This window comes from Phoca vitulina, unplaced genomic scaffold (assembly GCF_004348235.1).
Source record: "Phoca vitulina isolate PV1807 unplaced genomic scaffold, GSC_HSeal_1.0 scaffold75, whole genome shotgun sequence".
Classification (NCBI taxonomy): Eukaryota; Metazoa; Chordata; class Mammalia; order Carnivora; family Phocidae; genus Phoca; species Phoca vitulina.
In genome coordinates, this window is record NW_022589778.1 from 2553501 (window position 1) to 2569629 (window position 16129).

General features: G+C 41.9%; 2 long non-coding RNA genes across 3 annotated transcripts in view; both read left to right on the top strand.

Annotated features, from left to right (window-relative positions):
* The window catches only part of LOC116625231, a 28301-nt gene extending 23755 nt beyond the window's left edge, over positions 1-4546 (top strand). Inside the window, exons 6-8 of one of the 2 annotated variants that reach the window (XR_004298033.1) lie at positions 551-667; positions 1465-1597; positions 3054-4546. This is a non-coding gene — a long non-coding RNA (uncharacterized LOC116625231). The remainder of the gene's footprint in view (positions 1-550; positions 668-1464; positions 1598-3053) is intronic. The other variant, XR_004298034.1, reaches the window with a different exon arrangement.
* Positions 4547-9337: 4791 nt separating this feature from the next.
* On the top strand, positions 9338-12554 carry LOC116625232. Its single transcript, XR_004298035.1, has 3 exons — positions 9338-9622; positions 10613-10721; positions 11146-12554. It is a non-coding gene; the product is annotated as an uncharacterized LOC116625232 (long non-coding RNA).
* Positions 12555-16129: the final 3575 nt, after the last annotated feature.

Below are 16129 nucleotides of genomic sequence, written 5' to 3' on the forward strand. Positions count from 1 at the left end.
ATTCAAGTATATCTGGGACTGCATGAATTAATCTTAATCATGTTTATTCTTTTAAAAAACATCAACAGTTAAAAATTGCATATCTCATTATTAAAAATGATTTTAGAGCTGAGATGTAATCTCCTAAATTAAGGAATAAAAATAAGAGCAGGATGATCCAGCTAACCATTTTTCTTCTTAAAACTTGAAATAAATGGAGATCAAGAATGTTAGACATCTTTAAATAAATCAGAGGTCTTATGACATTTCTAATATTTTATTAACAAAGTTTTGATTTGATTTATCTATTTAAAATAACTAGCAAGGTATTCTCTAAGTGCTGAGACATAAATTACAAACATGAAACCTTGATTTATTGTAATGGTGGATAGTATGTGGGACATGGCAAGTTATCACAGATTTTACAATACTCCCCGAGTTGAGGGATGGAATCATAGAAAAGTACTGAAATAAAGTGCTGCTTTAGGCTCCATTTGTTGTTATATAGATGATGGTTGTCTTCTAAGAAATGATATAATCCTGATGATGTGAACTTGCACTTCTATTCCAGGCACCTCCAGACTTCAGCAAAATCTGCTCAACATTTCCGAGTCCCTGTGATGGATCAGAGGCATTCAGATCTCTGCAAAGACGTCAGAGGAGGAAAAACAATAAAGTGTCTGCATTGGTAAATATGGGGTCTCTCCGATCTCTTACAGAATGTTAACATCTTCATATTTCTCAAAGTACCTTCATCGCCCCTACCTCCTAGACCCTCAGTGACACCCACTGCCCAGAATTTTCAATTCTCTGTCAATCCAAAGTAGGCCCTCTGTAATGTTTACCTGGGCCTCTGAGCATTACCAGGGAGAAAATGCCCAGTTCTGCAGATCAGCACCAGGTCACACTTTCGTTTGCCAACCTCAAGAACTGTCGTTGGCCTCGTGCACCATCTCCTGTTCTTTGCCTGGCTGACTTCTCCTCGGCCTTTAGGTCTCAGCCTAAACTTAAAGCTTCAGAGAAACCCTCCCTGATCTCCCTATCTGATTAGATTTCCCCCTGGCCCGGTGTCCTCTTCATTTCTCTCATGACGCTTTGCGCTTGATAATTCTTTATTTACTCTCTGCCTGACTTATTGTTTGTCTACACAACTAATTTCTTGTGCATGGGGACGGCATCTGTGTTATTAATGACTGTAATATAGCTCTTCCTGGCACACAGTAGGCACTCAGGGAGAATTTTTGTAAGATTGGGTTTGGAGAAAAAACATTCTCTAGTAACAAAAAAAGTTTAAAAAGCATTGCTTTCGGTGAATATGGCCATAGCACAAGAGATACCCTTACAGATGTCAGGTTGCATATACCTGTCAAATAAACGTCTTGTGTGTGGTGAGATAGTTAAACGGACTCTTGAGTTCTGAATTTGGGACACATGGCAGTTGCTAAGCCTTTGTAACAGTGGTTCTCAACCTCCTTTTGTCTGCAGGTGCGCAGGCTGATGCTCTGCTGACGTGTCCCACGTGAACACCGCCAGCAGCGCGCGTGGTCCCGTAGCCCCGGCTCTTCCTGTGCTTCTTTCCCCCCCACTCAAGAGACCATTTGCGGATGCAAGGGAGTGAGTGAGTGTGAACGGAAGGCCTTTAGAAGGATTACCTCGAATCTGTTCTCATTTACATTCAAAAGCAAAAGATAAACCAATTATAAATTTGAGGTTTAAAAAAATAGTAATGAGTTACTTGCTGCCTATCTCAGAACTCAGGGCTCGATCCCAGGATCCTGAGATCATGACCTGAGCAGAAGGCAGATGCATAACCGAATGAGGCACCCAGGCGTTCCTGAATTGGTGTTTTAGAAATTTATCCCAAACTCCTGGGGAGAATTTTGTTGCTCATGTAACTTTTGGAGAAGAAGAGAATGTATGAGTTGAGAGTGCAAAGTAGCAAGCCCTGTAGGAGAGGAACTCATGGAAATAATAATTGCGTTAAAGTGTGCACTGTGACTTGTAAGGTATTGTCTCTGATGCCCTCCCTCAATGACTAATGTAAAAGACTTATTATTTAAGTTGAACATATGAATGCAGATATGAGATATCTTTAGCTAAAAATGCCATTTCATATGTTTCGAACTAATTAGTTTATTAATATTTTCTCTTGTTCATCAAAAATACACTTGGAACTGAGCTATCAGCACTTGCCAAAATGGGAAAAGGCAGCATTCACAGTGGATTTTTGGTGTCCCTTTTAGTGTCTTTTCTCAGGACAAGTCAACTAGTCAATGAACCTGTTGATCTTGGTTGCACATCCATAGCCCAGCGCTGGTCTCAGTGCTGTCTGGGGGACCCAGAGGAGCCGGGAGAGCACTGGCCATAAAAAGTTACAGTCTAGATGGAAGAACAAGACACATCTGGAAAATAAAACATTTTATACATACTAAATTGTGCAGTCCTAACAAAGAAGAATGGCTTGTCTGTCACGGTTGTTCCTCTTGTCTTGCCATATATATATATTTAAAAGCTTTTTATTTTAAAAAATAATTTTATTAATAAAGGAATTGCATGATAGCACAGAGATATACTCAGCTTTCCATAGTGTTAACATCCTTCATAACTATGGTACAACTATCGAAGCAGGATACTGCCCCTGGCACCTCACTGTTCACTAGGGTACAGACTTTACTGAGATTTCACAGGTTTGTCCATTAATATGCTTTCTCTGTTCCAGGATCCTATGTGCTGACAATACCACATCACATTTAGCATATGTGTATTTTAATAATGATACTACATAAAAGAAGAAAGGCATTTTACCCACACTCGGATATCACTGCTCTTAATATTTTGGTATATTTCTTCATGACACACACACGTAAACACACACCACACACGTCAGGATCAAACTGAATACCTGTCTTTGTACTCTATTTTTATAATTTAACAAATTGTAAATATTACCTTATGCTATTAGCGTTTGAAATATGTTTAACGTGTGTATAATTTTTACCATATGGATATGATAACAAAAACTATGTTCATACTACCAGGTTATTGAATGCTTGCGTCCATTTTCCCTCTTCCAGATGTCACCGTGATGATTTCCAGTGCACATGAGCTCTGGGCAGCTTTCATATTTCTGCAGGTTGATGACAAGGAAGAATATATAAGGTGAAGATCTATGGATTTTCCCCTTTTATTATTTTTTTTATTGAGACATCTTTTACTGTATTTTTAAATTCAAGAGCAACACATTTAAACTATACTGAAATCTCTCAAATTGAAAATGAAAATCTTCTCCTACTCTGGTAGACTTACTTCCCTGAGGAAAAGAAAGTATCATGAGGTCTCTGGCTTTAGCTTGAACCTGTGCTCCTGAAATTATGAGGGGTGTTTCCAGCAATGGTGTAAAAAAAGCTCAGCTTCAAACCTGAGCTTTTTTTACGTGTGCAAAGTTCCCATGGGTTCTCAGGAAGAATATCCTAGCCCCGTTATCTTTTGATTTGTGGACAGGGGTGCCATTCCTTGGACATTTCCTGTAGTTGTGGATGACCATTTTTATTTTCAGGATTTGGCTGCTCGTTTGTTACTGAGGAGTCAGTTTCATGACTAGGTAACAGAGAGCAACACTGGGGAAAAAAGAATCCCCCGATTATTCCTGCCTTTTAGAGTAGATCATTCATCTGTTCCAAAGACACTGAGGCCCGCAGGGGCAAGGCCCGCCCAGAGCTGCCATGCCTTGACACTCTTGTTGGCCATGAGAGGATCAGGGAAGCATCTTGGGTCCCTGGCTCCGAAAGTCACTAGCCGGTGGCTGGACACAGGGGCACACTGTTGATGTTGGGGCTGACCACAACCAGGGAACAGAGCTGGGTAATGAATGTGGCAGAGTGTGGCCTTTGAAATTAGACAGGCCTGGACTCAAAATGATTGGATCCAGTGCCTATTAAGGATTCTTTGACATTAAGCAAGTAACTGAGTCCCTCTGAACTTGAGCTTCTCAACCGTAAAATGAGATTGTTATGCAGGCTGTTCTATAATGTGAAGATGTGGAAATGGTTGGTACCATGCACCTGGCCTGTAGTGTGCCATCAGATAAAAGTTTGTGAAATGAAGGGATGGACGAATGACTCACGGGCCAGTTCAACACCCTGTTTTTATAAAATAGCAGTGTGGCTATTTGTGATTGAAAGTATAAGAAATATCAATGCCACGAGTTAAATGTCAATTTCATTTCTGCCCCAGGGTTGCAGAAAGCAGAAACCAACCCCAGCTAGCTAGCATGAAAGGAATTTATTGATGGGACACTTGAGTCCTGAAATCTAAGAATTAAAATAACCAGTCTTTGGATGGGCCAGATCCAGGCAACTCCAGGGACCTCAGAAAAAGAAAATCATGGATCTTTTGTCTAGAAACATCCATATTTCTCATTTTTAGTGACCTGCAGTGTCAGATGGACCAGCTCTGGCCAGGAAGGTAGGGTTGTGTGGTATACACATGGTTGCTGGAGGCCCCTCCTCTGTGTCAGGGGCAACAAGGCCAGGGGAATATTGGGAGCTAAGACATTTTTAAGGCTTTAATGAGGTGTAATTGTCATATAATAAACTACACATATTTTGATACATTTTGATATATACATAAAATTATATACAATTATGTTATATACATATATTTATCTGGAAAACTATAACTGTGATGAAAATAGTGAATATATCCATCATCCTGGAAAGTTTTTTTTTTTTTTTTTAAGATTTTATTTATTATTTATTTGTGAGAGAGACAGACAGAGATGGTGAGAGAGAGCATGAGCAGGGAGGAGAGGGAGAAGCAGGCTCCCTGCCGGGCAGGGAGCCCGATGTGGGGCTCAATCCCAGGACCCTGGGATCATGACCTGAGCTGAAGGCAGACACTTAACCGACTGAGCCACCCAGGCGCTCCATCCTGGAAAATGTTTTTGTGCTCCTTTGTATTTTCTCCCTCCTACCTCTCCATGCCCCTCCACCTGTTCTCAGGCAATCACTGATCTGCCTCTTTCACTATAGATTAATTTGCATTTTCTAGAATTGTGTATAAATGGGATTGTATAATATATACTGTTTCTTGTCTGGCTTTTTTCACTTGGCATCATTATTTTGAGATTCATTCATGTTGGAGCATATATCAGTACTTCACTCCTGGATGTGTAATATTCCATGGTATGGATATACCACAGTTCATTTATCCTTTCGCTTCTTCATGGACTTTTAGGTTGCTTCTGGTTTGGAGCTATTACCAATAAACCTGCTATGAAAATTCATGCACAAGTCTTTGCTTAGACGTATGTTTTCATTTTGCTTGGGTAAAAACCTAGGACTAGAATGGCTGGGTCATATTGTGGGTATGTATTTAATTTTTTTCAGAACTGGCCAAGCAGTTTTCCAAAGTGGTTGTAACATTTTACATACCCACCAGTGATGTATCAGAGTTCCAGTTGTTCCGTACCTCACCTCTACCTGGTATGTGTCCAGAATTTATTTTTAGAAAATTTTCAAAACTTAATACTAAGAAGACCAACAACCTGATTTTTAAAAATGAGTAAAAGATTTCAATAGATAATTTTCCAAAGAAGATGTACAGTGGCAAATAAGCACATCAAAAGATACTCAACGTCAGTAGTCATTAGAGAAGTGAAAATTAAAAGTGCAATGGCATGCTTATTCAAATAGCTAACATTAAAAGGAAGCTAATAATTTTTCATTATTATGATGCCCATTTTATAGATGAGAAAACTGAGGCTCTCAGAATTAAGTGACTTGACCAAGGATGACCAGCTATGAAGTGGTAGAAGTTGAATTTGAACCTGGGTCTGCTAACCCCTGCTTAATCTTTTTTTTTTTTTTTTAAGATTTTTATTTATTTATTTGAGACAGAGAGAGCATGAGCAGGGGGAAGGGCAGAGGGAGAGGGACAAGCAGACTACCTGCTGAGCATGGAACCAAAGGCAGGGCTCGATCCCACAACCCCAAGATCATGCCCTGAGCCAAAGTCAGAGGCTTAACGGACTGAACCACCCAGGGGCGCCACCCCTGCTTAATCTTGATGTTATGCCAGCAATAGTCCTTTGAAGTAGGCTTCACAAGCAAGATTGAAAACAGGGAAACTCATTTACTTCTCAGAATACATCCCTTTCCTCTCCTGAAGAGACAGGCTATCACCATTCACAGGGGACATTATGCAACCTCAAGTTTTGGTCTGTTTTGCCTAAAGAATAAATTTTGTTTTTCCAACATTCATCTTTGTCTGGGAGAAGTATTAAAAGTATAGAATGCCCACCAAAGCTTCATTGGTCCAACAAAGACAGAGGTCTATTTCACCACAATCATTACAAATATGAGGGTTTTTTTTTTTTTTTTTTTTTTTTTGGCTCAGACAGAAGATCTACTGTTTCTTAACTATGTGATCTTGGACAAATTACAATACTTTGAGTTTGATATCTTTGTCTGTAGACTGGGCGTGACACCGACCGTACTGTGTTTTAAGGGTTAGAGGAGCCGATGTATATATAGAGTTTACCACAATGTCCTAAAACACTGTTACCACATCACAAATAATAATATATAACCACCCCCATAATAGGTGTGTTAAGCTTCTCACTCATTATGAAACCTAAACAAAACAGGAACTCATCCCTAGCTGATGTCTTGCTGTTCTCTGGGGACTTGCTCCTTCCTTTAGGAAATGCTAACCCACCGACAGACGATGGTATTTAATTCTGTAGGAATGACTAAGCCAGCTTAGGGGCACCTGGGTGGCTCAGTTGGTTAAGCGACCTCCTTCAGCTCAGGTCATGATCCTGGAGTCTCGGGATCGAGTCCCACATCGGGCTCCCTGCTCAGTGGGGAGTCTGCTTCTCCCTCTGACCCTCCCCCCTCTCATGCTCTCTGTCTCTCATTCTCTCTCTCTCAAATAAATAAAATCTTAAAAAAAAAGAAAGGAATGACTAAGCCAGTGAAATATGTATCCTTTAGTCATAAATTTATCCTTTAGGTAGAAATATTCTCTGAAGGGAGTATCTGTGGTTGCTTTTGAACTCCAACTGAGTACCCGCATAGCGTCTTTATAGAGTTCAGTGATCAGATATGCAGGAATCACATGGTGTAAAGAAATCAGAGTCCATGTAATCAAGAGCTCTGCAGAACCCCATTCCCCAATCTGAGGTGACTGAAGGCCCACTGCAGTGTCACGTGGCTTTCACACCTTATCGGGCCCTCGCACTCCGCAGACTTCCTTCTCCCTTTCCCTCCTCTCCCGCCCCCAGCTCTCTTTCCAGGCCCCTGGAAGTGCAGCTTCAGCCACCGAGGACCGGTTTTCCTCCATCCTCTTATTTTGTTTCTGAAATACAATCTGTTTTCAGCCGGTGCTCGGGGACTATCGTGAGCTTCCTCTAAGCACTTGGATGTAAGATTATGAGGAGAGACAAACTAGCTTCTCTACTGGATGCCTCCAGCAACTTCCTCGCAGGTAGTCCAGTAATGAGCTGGCCTCGCAGAGAGAGCCAGAGGTTCTGCTGCTTGGCACTGATGCTCATGATGCAAACTTCGCAGAAGACGGCCACTGAGGATGGAATGTTGTTCACACTGGTGAAGCTGGGCTTTGTGTTCAGAGCACCTGGGCCAGGGGATCTCTGTCACCTCCCAGCTATTATTGAACGACGAGGTGGCAGAGCACTGGGGGTGGGGGTGGGGGTCTTTCTCCTAGAACACAACTTAAATTGTCTCCAGCTATGCCAGTTGAAGCAGGACACACTTAGCTGAAATCTCGGGATGGCCAGAGACTGGGGGACTGCCTCCAACCTGGTCCTTGAGCCCAAAGGTTGACATTTTCATTGTTATGTGTCATTGTAGTGTTTGACCCTCTTTTGCAACAGAGAAATACTACTTGGTTTTTTCATAATTTGACTTAAAAACAAGCACATAACGCTTTAGAGTGGAGATACCTAATTCAACCCCAAGGCCTGCAAGAGATGCTCATAACTCATCTGATGGATCCATTTATTCCTTTTTTTTTTTAAATTGTGGTAAAATACACATAACAAAATTTACATCTTTCCCATTTTTAAGTGTATGGTTCAATGGTATTCAGGACATTCATACTATTGTGAAACCATCACCACCATCCATCTCCAGAATTATTTTGTTCATCTTGCGAAACCGAGACTCTATACCCACTAAAGAATAACTCCCCATTCCCTCTCCTCAGCCCCTGGCAACCACCATTCTGCTTTCTGTGTCTATAAATTTGACTACTCTAGATACCTCGTGTCTGTGGAATCATACAGTATTTGCCTCTTTGTTCCACTCATTCTTTGATAGAATCATAAGTTAGTCAGAAGATGTTCTAGAATCCTTAGTAAGGAAATCCATGTGGAGGGCTGCCTGGCTGGCTCAGTCAGTGGAACATGTGACTCTTAATCTCAGGGTCATGAGTCTGAGTCCCCCACTGGGTGTAGAGGTTACTTAAAAAATAAAATCTTTAATTTAAAAAAAGAAAAGGGAAATCCATGTAGAAAGTTGGGTGAATCCTACTATTTATCTTGATACCATTAAGCATTTGTGTATCTGTTTTTCTTCATTCTGATTCCATGTCACAAATCAAACCTTTGATTATGGTATGGCTTCTTACAGTGGATACAATTAGTCGCCCACCAAGCATCCATCCCATCCCATATATACTGATTAGCATTGTATTATAGTTTGGGTGGTATTACCATCCTTTAACTCCAGAGATCAACCATAAACCAATTCTCATAAACCCATACTCTTAGTCACAGTGATTGACTCAGGTATGGACACTGACCTAGGCCTAAACCAATCCTCTGGCTACAGTGATATTCATGGACAGGTATTTACCTAAGTTGACCCAATCAAAATGAAGTCTAGGACCTTTGTTTGATAGCTGGAGAGAGAAGCCATCCTTCTTTTACTGAAGTTGAATTTTTAAAAATGTGCATACATCTTATTGCTACAAGCAGCCATTTTGTAGCCATGAGAACTAATCCTAGGAGGGTGCCAGTATGATGAAAAATAGAGCAAATAGATGGAAAGGAATTTAATCCTTGGTGATTAAACTGCTGGATCAAGCCTTACCTGGAACACTCCCTACCACAGTCCTTTTGAGTTCTTGGGTCAATAAATTCTCTTTATTGTTTAACCAAATTGGTTTTTTTTTCTTTTTCTTGGGGGGTGGGGAGAGTGCTTGAGCAGGGAGCAGAGAGGGGCAGAGAGAGGGAGAGAGGGAATCCTAAGCAGGCTCCACACCCAGCGCAGAGCCCAATGCAGGGCTCAGTCTCACGACCCTGAGATCATGACCTGAGCTGAAACCAGTCAGATGCTCAACCAACTCAACCACCCAGGCACCCCACTATTACTTGTTTTTAGGTATATTTTAGTAGATTATTCATAAAGATCTCTGTACAGAGTCAGAAAGCAATGATTGAATGGACCTTATACATTCCCTTTGATATTAATTTCTCATTGTGAAAAAATAAATTGGCATTTCAGTTTGATATATTATTTTCTTTAGCTTGTTTCAGGTAAGATGTGGATTCATTCTCAGGATCCTGACAAATTTTAATTTCTGGCTTTGTCCTGCGAGGGACCACAGTAATACCGTCAAGGTAAGGAATATCATACTAAGGAGGTGTTGAGAAGACCTTAGTGACCATGCGTGGTCTGCCTCAAAAGCTCTCCTCGAACTTGAGCTTGCATTTCATCTCTTTGAACTTCTGTAGCCATTGGAAATTCTTCTGAATATCAGGGATTGCTCTAAATTAGCAGCCAGTGCTAGCTGCACTGTTGGGTACCTGGTCTCTGACACTTTGCCTCCCAATCCTGGGAGCCTCTCACCTTAGGTCCTGTGGCATTCTCTGCTTAGCAAAGGGTAGCCAAGTCTTCTTTCTACAAAGGTGTTGGCCCTTTGCATGTGGCCATGATGGATGTGATAACATCTAGCCCATGCCTAGTATATAGTGCATTGACTCTCAATCTGAGGGGCCCCTCTACTTCTGTCATTGGCTACCCTGATAAGGTTGGAAGATACCAAGCTCAGTGAAGGTTCAGACTTTTTCCCCATATTGTTAGACACTCTTCTCAGTTATCTACAGGTACTAGATGAGAATTTTTTTATGGGAAATTGTGTCTTCTCAGTGTTTCCCTCCTTCCTCCTTCCCCTAAAGAGATTTGTGCATCATTTCTTCTTTTGCTGGCCCTGGGTAAAAATATATTACACACAGAATAGTAACAACACATTAACAGTGGGGTTGTTTCCACGTGGTGTGCTCGTGAAGCATTTCTTTCTAAAGGGATTCAAGATACCAAAAAAAAAAAAAAGTGCTAATAAAGACTGCAATTTTACCAAAAACCTGAGTGTTTATTGCTTTTAATTTTACTCTAGAAGTTGAGGACTCCTTGAATGAAGGGAAAGTTGTGAATGAAATTCTGTTCAGCCTTCCTTTAGAAATATCCATGGACCCCTACTCCATCAATTGTGGCTAAATGCAGAGCTATCAGTATCAAGACAAGATGCACTTCGAATTTAAGTCCATAAACATTTAAACTCAGTCACTCTAAACCTAGTGTGGCCCTGACTTGTATTTTCTCATTTCCAGTGACGGGACCATTTTTTAAAAGAGCCTGCTGAGTGAACTGGTTGAATGGAGTGCCATGAAGGTCTTTAATAAATTATAGGTGGATTTATGGGTTCTGCTCGGGGCCAAGGTAGGTTGGCTAAGTTGAAATGAAATGAGACATATTCATTCAGAAGGTCCAGTGGGTCCTCAGTATTAAGGAAAGAAGATTCATGAACAGATGCTATGTTTTTCACCTCATAGGCTTCCTATTCTACATGGACAATTGTCTCTAGGATTGAATAATCCCATCACATGAATGGGACACATTGTCTAGTTGGTTACTTAGGACAATTTCTTCAGAGTAACCCAAACTTACCTTATGTAAAATCATAGGCATGAGCAAACTCTCAAAACCAACCCCATGGTTAAAACAGGAAAGCCTCAAAGCAATCCAAGATGGATGGGCCTCGTTTGTATTCTTATCATCTCTAAGAATAGATATGTCACAACCTCTCTTGTGACTGGTGTTTCCCAGCCTGGATTACATTTTCTATCTCCCATGCTCTCGTTAGGAGGAAGAGATGACCATAGATGACGGGTGAAAGCTTCTGCTGAGCTCGGCCACTTGTAGGGATGTTGTTGGCTTTGTCAGTCCATTGTGACTTTCCATACACATTTATAAGTGAACCTCCTGTGAACTGTGCTCCCGAGAAAAGTGTGAAGATGAGAAGGAGTGAGGATCTAAATTTGACAACAGTGTTTCCCTAAACCGGGGCCAGAGTGTTGGCAGAAGCTGTGATGTTTGGAAATTATTGCTGAAATAACTGGGATTCTTGAAGGAGCGTTCAGGAATCCTGAAGATTATGGATGTTGAATACGTATATTGAAAGGGAGAGAGCTGTCCTATCTCCCGCTGAAAGCAGTTACATGGGCCTAATTCCTCCCTGAGCACTAATGATGTGCATCGGGCCTCCCCTTTCCTTGACATGAGTTTCTCTTCAACTCTCTTTTTGGGATGGTTGATAATTAACATGGGGGTTTGCTATCTGCCTTCATTGAACTTGTGGGGTCATTTTATGCTGCTCAGCCCAGTGATCTAGCTAGTGACATCATTGGGCTAATGACTAATGTGCCTGAAGCAAAACAAGGACAATTCTATCTAAAAGAAAATTTTCTTCTCTTATTTTCCTCTTCCAGAAGATCATTGGGATGGCTAGAATTTATATGTTGTGCATGCAGTAGAAGAGCTTCTGGTAGATAGTGCAAAGGACAAGGAAAAAAATAAGGGAAGGTAATGAGCAAACTCCTCTTTGTTGGAAAAAATATTTGCTGTTTTGCTGCCTCCGAGGTTTTCTGTAACGTTTCCTAGAATGTTGACCTGGAAGCTCGAGCGCTTTCTGGTGGGTTTCTTTGAAGGTCCTACTCTGTGGAGAAAGGCCAACAAAAGAGCACTTCCTGATGCAGGGGATGTGGAACCATCTCTCTTTGCTCTAGAATCAAGTTGTAACACGAGTCTGGACATTTGTCAGGGGGTGTCTTAACACTGGAAGCATAGGCAAGTAAGAAAGAAATGGGATTAGTGATCGAAGCGCATTGATATCGTTGGGATCTTGATACACATTGCCAGTTTGCACCCAAGAGAGGTTATACCAGTTTATCCACACGCTAGCTCTGTCAGAGCACGCTCACCACCAGTATTGTTACCTTTCACATCTTTACAAATGTGATAGACTGAAAAAGACATTGAGCCAGACTCAAAAGGCAGCTTACTGTATGGTTCTATTTCTGTGACATCCCAGAGAAGGAAAAACTATCAGGGAAAAAAGTTGGATTGGGGTTTGGGTGTGAGAAGGATTGACAGGAGAGAGATCTGAGGGAATTTCTTAGGGCTGATGGAAATGTTCTATATCTCGATTTTGCTGGTGCTTTCATGACTATACATTTGTCAAAACTCACTGAACTATACATTTGAAAAGGGTGAATTTTACTGTACATAAATTATACTTCAATAAACTTGACTTTAAAAATGACATTGCCTTGTGGTTTTAAGTCACAGTTCTTTTGCAGTGAAATTGAACAGCTTTATATTTATTTGCCATTTGTATTCCTTCTTTGGAGAATTGTCTTTTCATCCCATTGCAGAACTGTCTACGGACTCTGAGCCTTTTTTCTATTAATCGGGGTGATCTTTTAATATTGTCTGTTAAACTTGTTAAAAATATTTTTTTAATTTCTTTTTTTCACTTTATTTGTGACTATTTTACATCTTTATTTGATCTAGCCAAATTTATTGACTTTTACTCTAATGGTTCCTTTACTTTTTTAGAAGAACTTCCCGATAGAAACCTTTGGAACACGGAAATGTCTCAGTACATGCTACTTTAGTTTCTCTTGGGAGTTCACCAGGTAGGCTGTGGGTAGACTTTTCAAATTAAAAGAAGTAAACAACCCCTCTGTGCATCAGCGTAGTTGTTGACCTCCCTAAAAGATGCTCATTGGGCTCATGGCTCATCCTCTCTTCCTGCTCCTCGGGGCTCCACTGGGCTGAGAGCCGAGCCACACCCTGGCCTCACCGACTCTCTCTCTCCCCCCCAGTGGCAGCGGTGGTTTAGACCCAGGGCCCCGGGAAGTGATTTATAGCAATAGAAATCGACGAAAGCCTCAATCAGTTGAAAACCTCATTTAACATTTCTCACTGCTCTCCAGTTTTTGGAAGTTCTGTTTTGTCCTGATTTGCTCCATAATGAGATTTGGGGAAAAACTATGACCTCACCTGTACATTCCAGTAATTAATTATTTATTTAGTTATTTATTTTAAATATTTTATTTATTTATTTTAGAGAGAGAAAGAGAGAGACAGCGAGTGAGCAGGGGGAGGAGCAGAGCGAGAGGGAGAGAGAATCTCCAGCAGACTACGCGCCGAGTGCAGAGCTGGACACGGGGCTCGATCCCAAGACCTGAGATCAGGGCCTGAGCCGAAACCAAAAGTCGGATGGTTAACCAGCTGTGTCACCCAGGTGCCCCTCAGTAATTATTTACTGAATGCTGACCATGTGCCTGGAGCGTGGCCGGGTGCTAGACGTACAGTGGCGGGTGAGATAGACTAAGTTTTTGTCCTCATAGCACTTACAGGCTGGTTATGCCAATAGTCAATGAATAAGTATCAAATTGTGACATAAGATAATTGGCAATTATGATAAATGCTTTGACAGGAACAAAGAGGATGTTGTCCCCCTGTCGAAGTGGGGGTGCAGAGAGTGGCAGGGTTCTCCCTTTTCTCACACCAATCTGAAAGTTTTATTTGGCCCCAAGCTTCCTATAAATTTTCACTTCTAGGAAGACTTCAGCAGAAGAAAAATGTTTGCAAAACCAGTGCCCTGGGGAATTGTAAACAAATGTGAGACTCTGAGTGAGCTTGGCCAAGGCCATGTGTCTTCATCGTGTATTACCTGTCCCGGGGGTTGCTGTGAGAATTAGCAAAACTAGGTGTCAAAGAGGCAGGAGGGAGGCTGGCTGATGACTCTGGAGGCAGACAACTGGGGTTCAAATCCTGGCTCCTCCATGTAATAGCTACTGTTGTCTCGGGGAAGTTCTTTATCCTCCCTGTGCCTCAGTTTTCTAGTATAGCGAACAGGGGTTGTAAATAGTGTCTACCTCTTAGGGTTGATCTGAGAATTAAGTGAGAGAGAAGATACGTAGCTTTTTCAGTAATGCTTGGTGTGTGGCAAGTGTTCGGTCAAAGCTAGCTTCTGCCATTGCCACCATATCATCACTGGGTTTGGGTCCTAACATAAGAATGAGCAAATCTCTCATGTACTATAACCATGTAGTTAGATTGTTCTGAAACAGCCAAGCCCTGGGACTGTGAGCAATAGATACATGGAATAAAGAGAAATGTGGGCAGCACATTTCTGTGGCTATCGACTCTGTGTGAAAGGGGTCAGGGATCTCAGCTCAGTTCCAATCCCATATCCCCTTCCCCACTTTACTGGGGAAATGATCTTGAAGGAGGGCCAACTGCACTCTGAGTAGATAGAACAGCTTTGGCTACAGCCCAGCTCCACCACCCAGGCACAGAGGAGAGCTCTCTGCTGTCTCTTGAGTGATTTAGCTTTATTGGCTATTGTCTCTCTCTCCAAACTGCCTTCAGGATGAATGTCGTGGCCAGAACTCATAGAGGACACCAGCTTCCCAAGGAGTTCACGGGATGCGGATATTCTCTCCGTTTATGAAATAGCCTTCAAATTGACCATTAGTGGAGGCTGTATTTTGCACGTTATGAAGAGGAAATTACAGTGCATTGGAAGTTCTGCACTGCGGCTTAGGCAGTGCGTTAGAGGTGGGGTACAGGCTGGGGGGCTTTCCTACTGGGCATAATACCCAATTTATTCTCATTTACATTACTTTTCCTACATCACTGACTGCACGAGGCATGAAACTGTTAAATGCAAGCAATTCCCAATTGCTTGGCACAAATAGAAATGTTTAATGAATAATAATAAAAAAGGAGCCTATGGATGAAACCAATATGCAAAAATTATGAGAGCATGTTAATCAATTTTTCTCATTGCATAGAGCTCAACGAGCCTTCTTTTTCTCTTTCTCCCTCCCTCTCTCCCTTCTTCTCTCCTCCGCTCCCTGCCTCCTCTTTCTTTTCTTTTTTTTTTTAAGATTTTATTTATTTATTTGAGAGAGAGAGAGCATGAGAGAGAGGGAGAGCACAAGCAGGGGGAAGGGGCAGAGGGAGAAGCAGGCTCCCCACTGAGTAGGGAACCCAATGCGGGACTTGATCCCAGGACCCTGGGATCATGACCTGAGCCAAAGCCAGACGCTTAACTGAGCCACCCAGGTACCCCTGTCTAAGTTCTTTTTGAAAAGACAAACCAAATATATTTAAGTGGAACAAAATAGAGTAGTATAGTATTATTAACACAACAGATAAAATGCATGAATGTGAAAGGTTTTATCTGGAGAATTTCAAGAGAAGAAGGAAGGAGGGAGGGAAGGAAGGAAGGAAGGAAGGAGGGAGGGAGGGAGGGAGGGAAGGAAGGAAGGAAGGAAGGAAGGAAGGAAGGAAGGAGGGAGGGAGGGAGGGAGGGAGGGAGGGAGGGAGGGAAGGAAGGAAGGAAGGAAGGGAGGGACCTGGGCCGCTCAGTCGGTTAAGCATCTGATTCTTGTTTTCAGCTCAGGTCATGATTGAAGCGCTGTGAGATCAGGCTTTGTGCTCAGCAGGGAGTCTGCTTGTGATTCTCTTTCTCCCTCTCCCTCTGTCCCTCTCCACCCTCTCTAAAAGAAAAGGACAAGACTCTATTCCCTTCAGCTCTATGAATGGGGGCAGTTTGGCTGCTCGTATGAAAGGGGATTTTAATTTATGCATCTCATCTTAGTAACAGTTACATCTAACTAATGTTTTCCCAGCCTTTGGCTTGTTAGGAGAGTCAGCTTAGAAAAAAGGAAGACTGGCTCATGCAGGGGAGGTTCATCAGCACCACATTCCAAAGCTTCTGGTTCCCTTGTGGGTTCCCTTAAGCAGGAGTGGATTTTTAAAGCCTCCAT